The sequence below is a fragment of the Sceloporus undulatus genome, chromosome 1, assembly GCF_019175285.1.
Source record: "Sceloporus undulatus isolate JIND9_A2432 ecotype Alabama chromosome 1, SceUnd_v1.1, whole genome shotgun sequence".
Classification (NCBI taxonomy): domain Eukaryota; kingdom Metazoa; phylum Chordata; class Lepidosauria; order Squamata; family Phrynosomatidae; genus Sceloporus; species Sceloporus undulatus.
The window spans coordinates 9,585,977-9,591,976 of record NC_056522.1 but is presented as its reverse complement, the minus strand read 5'-3'; positions in this window follow the sequence as shown (position 1 = coordinate 9,591,976).

Sequence of the window (6,000 nt, the reverse complement as noted above, 5' to 3'; positions counted from 1 at the left end):
CAAGATTCTGTATTGTCATTGTACAGTACAATGTACAATTGCTGACTCTGCCTTGCAGTGGCTACGTTCCTACCTCTTGGGCAGATTCCAGATGGTGATGCTGGGGGACAGCTGCTCCTCTATGAGAGAGCTGACATCTGGTGTCCCTCAGGGCACCATTCTGTCCCCCATGCTGTTTAACATTTACATGAAGCCGCTGGGAGAGATCATCTGGAGACATGGGGTGGGGTGTTATCAGTACGCTGATGACACCCAAATTTATTGCTCTATGTCTCGGGCTGTTTCAGTGACCAAGGAGGGCATCTCCCCCCTGAAGGACTGCCTGAAGTCGGTAATGGATTGGATGAGAGAAAACAGACTTAAGCTGAATCCAAATAAAACGGAGGTACTCATGATAGGTAACCCCAATCCGGGTAAGGATATAAGTTCTCCAGTTCTAGATGGGGTTACACTTCCCCTGAAAGACTGCGTCCGCAGCTTGGGGGTGCTCCTGGATTCGTCACTTCAACTGTCTTCTCAGATTGATGCGACAGCCAGGAGTGCCTGTTATCAGCTTTGGCTGATACGCCAGTTGTGCCCCTACCTGGAGCAGCGGGGCCTAGAAACGGTCGTACATGCTCTAGTAATCTCTCACCTTGATTTCTGCAATGCGCTCTACATGGGGCAACCTTTGCGCCACGTTCGGAAGCTCCAATTGATATAAAACATGGCAGCCAGACTGGGTGCCAGAAAATCCAAGTTTGACCATATTACACCAATTTTAAAATCACTACATTGGCTGCCTATCAGCTTCCGGACACAGTACAAGGGGTTGGTTATCACCTATAAAGCCCTGCATGGCCTGGGTCCAGTCTACTTGAAGGAACGCCTCCTCCCATACAATCCTCGCTGTACACTCCGATCCTCTGGGAAAAACTTCTTACAATTTAGAAAGACCAGACTGATGGTGACTTCCCGGAGGTCCTTTTCTGTCACCGCTCCAAAAACTTGGAATGACCTGCCGGAAGAGATTCACCAATTATCCTCATTCGAGGCTTTTAAAAAGGCGACAAAAACCTTTCTCTTCTGGCAGGCCTTCCCCAATTGATAATGTCCAGAACCAATTGAATCCCCCTTTTATTATTTTTCTTATTTGTGAATTGTTTTTAACTTTGATGTATTGTTATGTACTTTTTAAACATTTTTTTTTACTGTTTAATTTTATAGTTGGGAGGGAGGGTTGGGTTTGGGTTTTGTGGGGCTTGTTGTTTTTAGTGTTGTATATTGTATTTTCTTTGTTGTTACCCGCCTCGATCCTCAATCGGAAGAGGCGGGATATAAATAAATATTTATTATTATTATTATTATTATTAGTAGTAGTAGTAGTAGTAGCTACAACAACAGAGTTGTCTCATTGTACCTGCTTCTGAGGAGCTCCAGATTGGTGCATTGGGAAATGACATCCTCAGCCCACTCCTAGTTGTGGAGTGCATCGAGACAAGCAGATTGAAAGACCCTTGGAGTCCTACTGCAACTCCTAGTCTCAATGTGCTCCATGTCCATCAAGATGATTGCATGATTGTTGACACACTTTTCAATGAAAACAGAATTGCATCTGTTTGTATCATAGTCATTACTGCATATCTTTGCAGTTGTGCAACGGACTCCCTCCCCAGTGACATCGTCCGTAGGCACCACAATTCAATTGGGCTATTGACTAACAGGAGGGTGGCCAAAATGGTGAAAGGCCTTGGAAAACATACCCTAGGAGGACTCCCTAGAGAGCTGGGTATGTTTACATTGAGGAAGAGAAGATCAAGAGGGGGCATGATAGCCATGTTTAAATATTTGAAAGGATGTTATATGAATGGAGCAAGCTTGTTTCTGCAGCTCCAGAGACTAGTACATGGAGCCATGGATTCAAATTACAGGAAAAGAGATTCAGTCGAAACACTAGGAAGAACTTCCTGACAGTAACTGAAAAGAAATCATCTCCTTTTTCATCTTGTCCTGTGAAGAGCTGCTTTAGCTAAGATTTCTGTCTTAATTTCTAAATAGGAAAATATGCCCCCTGCCCTCAGAATGTTTGAACAACAAGCTGTGAGCAACTGTTGTTGGCACTTAATGCATGCCACTTAATGACATCACTAGGGACAATCCCCTGTCTCTGATTTTGGCCTAGAAACCTCAGGGCCTGGGACAAATCCAGACTGGCAACCTTATATGGCATCATTCCAATGTCAATTGAAAACCTGAGTTTTTATTAAATCCTTTGGTGGCTAATTCTATCCACTCTGAACTTTTGTTCTCGTTTACCTTACTTTAATTTATTTTAAATTGTTCTCACTGGTTTTAAAATGTCTTTTAAGAAGTGTGAAATGGTTTAATATGCTCTGAGTCTTTTAAAATCATTCTCATTGTTTTAAACTGTTCTAAACTTATTTTATTGTATGCCACTCTAAGAAAGTTAGACGTAGGACAGGGTTTAAATATTTTAATACATAAATAAATAAAAGTTGTTATGTGAACTTTTGATATTTGGAGTGCCCCCTGCTGGTACAATTTGGGGACATTTGTTTTGTATGAAATAATCTGTTGTACAGTGGTACCTCGGGTTACGAAATTAATTTGTTCCGCGGCTAATTTCGTAACCCGAAAAACCTTCGTAACCTGAATTGCCATAGGCGCTAATGGAAAAAAAATAGCTCTCTGCTGCCCTCCGGTGGCGGCCTTTCCATTTAAAACAGCGCCGGGGTTTTTTCGTAACCTGAAAAAACCTTCGTAAGCCGAAACAATAAATCCCTATGGGATTTTTTCGTATCCCGAAAAATTCGTAAGCTGGGTAATTCGTATCCCGGGGTACCACTGTACTTCCAATACTCAACATCCTTTAGGTTTATCATACTTCTGTGAAGCCAGGTAAAATGAGAAATAGTTATTAATAAGCTTCTCACAGGCAATTGTTAGGCAACAGGAGCAAGAGGGTGTTACAGCACTGTTATTTTGCTTGTTTTTCCTACTAGGAAGGCTTTGTTCCTTGTCAGCACTTGGCAGAGCTCAGAGGTTGGAAAAAGGATTTCCATTACTACCTCAGGGTCTTCCTGGCCTCTGGAAAGAGACCATTGACATATGTGGAGCTGGTGGCAGGCACTGTTCATCTTGGCTTTATTTTCTTTTTTGCAGGTTATGTTTGCTATTCTACACAGAATCATAGGAACAGATCAGTTTCCAGGTGATCAGGGATGAGCAATGTTCTCAAGGCGTTCAAGGATTCTAGTGTGAAAGCAACACAGGTCTATACACTATCCATAAAATTATTATCCATAAAAGCTTGAGCCATCCACATTTAAGCACATGGTTCTGAAGAAAGGATGGATTCGCAGAGCAGTCCATGGACCAAAAGATAACCAAACATGGACTATATGGAACCACTTACTAAACTAAACAATTTCTTTTTATGCACTTACACAAAATATCATTAAGAATTGTTTAGCAAACTCTGCTTAAAGTAACTTGGTTATCTTTATTATGCTGTTACGATTTTAACACAAATCAAGAGCAGAAGTATGGTAATTACAAAAAGTAAAAAGAAATGACACAGAGGCTGTACAGACCTCCCCTAAGGGGCAACCTGCAGCAGCCCCTTTTAGTGCGAGATCGAGGCTGCGGCAACCACACGCCGTGGTGTCCAGTCTTGCCTTTTCATGGTGCAAAAAGAAGCTGCAAAAAGTGTCTCCTTTCTGCAGCAGAAAGGGTGCCATAGCCACCAGCACTGTGGCTTTTTAGCGCTCCATTGGCACTGCACCATCTAGATGTACCGTGATGCCACCTTCAATATGGATGCCATGCCCCAACTCCACCCCCAGGCCAACCTTAATGGCTGGTCTGTACAGCCTCACAATTTCTCCTGGTGATGAATTGAGAGACAGGGTATTCTCCATGGCTACTCCTAGGCTATGAAACTCCTTCCCAAGGAAGGTTTGGTTGGCCTCTTTTGTGTTTAGTTTTTTCCATCAGGCTACACATTTAGCAGATTTATTTTAGCACAAGATTGTATGGATTACAATCCATTTCCTTGGGTGGATATGGTATGTAACCACTTGTCAAGAGAGTGATGATGTATCAGAGGTATCCGATTTACCTGAGCCCATGAATATCATAGAATGTTACAATCACAGAATGGTAAAATCATACAGTTGGAAGGGACCACAAGGATTACCCAGTTTAATCCCTTTCTGCTATGCAAGAAACACACAATAAAAGCACTTCTGACAGATGGCTATCCAGCTTTGGTTTAAACACCTCCAAGGAAGGAGGCTCTACCATGCTCCCAGGCAGTGTTTTCCACTGCTGGACAACTCTTCTTTTTTAAAAAAGTTTCCTGTATCTTCATTATCCAGGTTTTACATAGAGTTGTTACATACAGATTGCCGTATTTTCATATTTTAAAATCGAGTAAACTTCCACCGTATAACATATGCCTTGTGTGCTTATTATCTTTCAGATTAATGTTTCCTTACAAAATTAACATATCTTGATAACTCCAGTCTAAATAATGCTTTGTTATTTTTAATCTCTCTATCCTCTCAATGTTACTGCCGGACAACTCTTATGATCAAGAAAGCTCCTTCCCTTTAGTTTGGATCCATTGCTCTGTGACCTAGTATATGACACCCTTTCAAATATTTACACATGGCTATCATGCCACCCCTTAACCTTCTCTTCTTCAGGTTAAATACAGACCCAGCTCCCTAAGCCACTCTTCATAGGGCTTGGTAATTTCCAGGCCTTTCACAGTTTTGGTCACCCTTCTCTGGACACGCTCCAGCTTGTCAATATCCTTCTTGAATTGTAGTGCCCAGAACTAGACACAGCATTCCAGGTGAGGTCTGATCTGAGCAGAATAGAGTGGTACTATTACTTCTCTCAATGTATTCTCCTAATGATGCAGTCTATAATTGCATCTGACCATTTTGTCACCTGTTTGCATTGGTGTACTGGTAAATTTTGAAGGGTAGGTCCTCATCATGACAGTCTCAATAGTAACATCCAAAGGATAGCCAAGAATGCAAGCAGCTGTATGTATCATTTATCTCCCTCTTCCCACCCCCAACACACACACACATGCACATTTTATAGCAGTATTGATCTCCAGCATCTTGTTTTGACCCTAAAGCAAGAGACTTGCTACTATAGTGGCTTAGCTGGGAGACATAGTGGGACATACATAGGAACAGCTGTCCAGAGTAGGAACGGAGGGCTCCAGGTAAAGTGGGGAGGTCAGGGAAACTCAGGGGACAGGATACTGTCTCAGAGTATCTTTGCCCATGCAGACAAGACCAAACAAAACTCTTTTCAGCAGTGGATATTCTTTCTCCCCGTTCCCCTCCCCCCCCCCAATGATAAGACCTACCTTGACCAACAGGGAAGATTAAAAATAGGGATGTAAGGAGGAGGGATACGTTCATGGATGCAAGTGGCCTAATTACTTGAGCTTGCCAAAGCTGAAGGCCCCCCTCCCTCTCCCTCCTCTCTCTCTCTCCCTCCCCCTCTCTCTCCCTCTCTGTGTGTGTGTGTGTGTGTGTGTATATATATTACAGTGGTACCTCGGGATACGAAATACCCAGGTTACGAATTTTTCGGGATACGAAAAAATCCCATAGGGATTTATTGTTTCGGGTTACGAAAGTTTTTCCGGTTACGAAAAAACTCCGGCGCTATTTTAAATGGAGCCGCGGCAGAGCCATGGCTTTTTCCCCATTAGCGCCTATGGGTTTTCGGCTTACGAAAGCGGCCGCGGAACGAATTATTTTCGTAACCCGAGGCACCACTGTATAGTGTCTTTGCCAGTGGCAAAGGATGCCAACAGGCCATGAAACCTTGTGGTACCCAGGAAATGTTACTCAAAGGGTATGCCTTGATGCACAAAACACCATTATTTAATTATCCCAGACTCTAAGAAAAATGAAAATAAAATTAACAGCCATAGAAGTAATAAGCACAGATAAGAGGAATGTTACT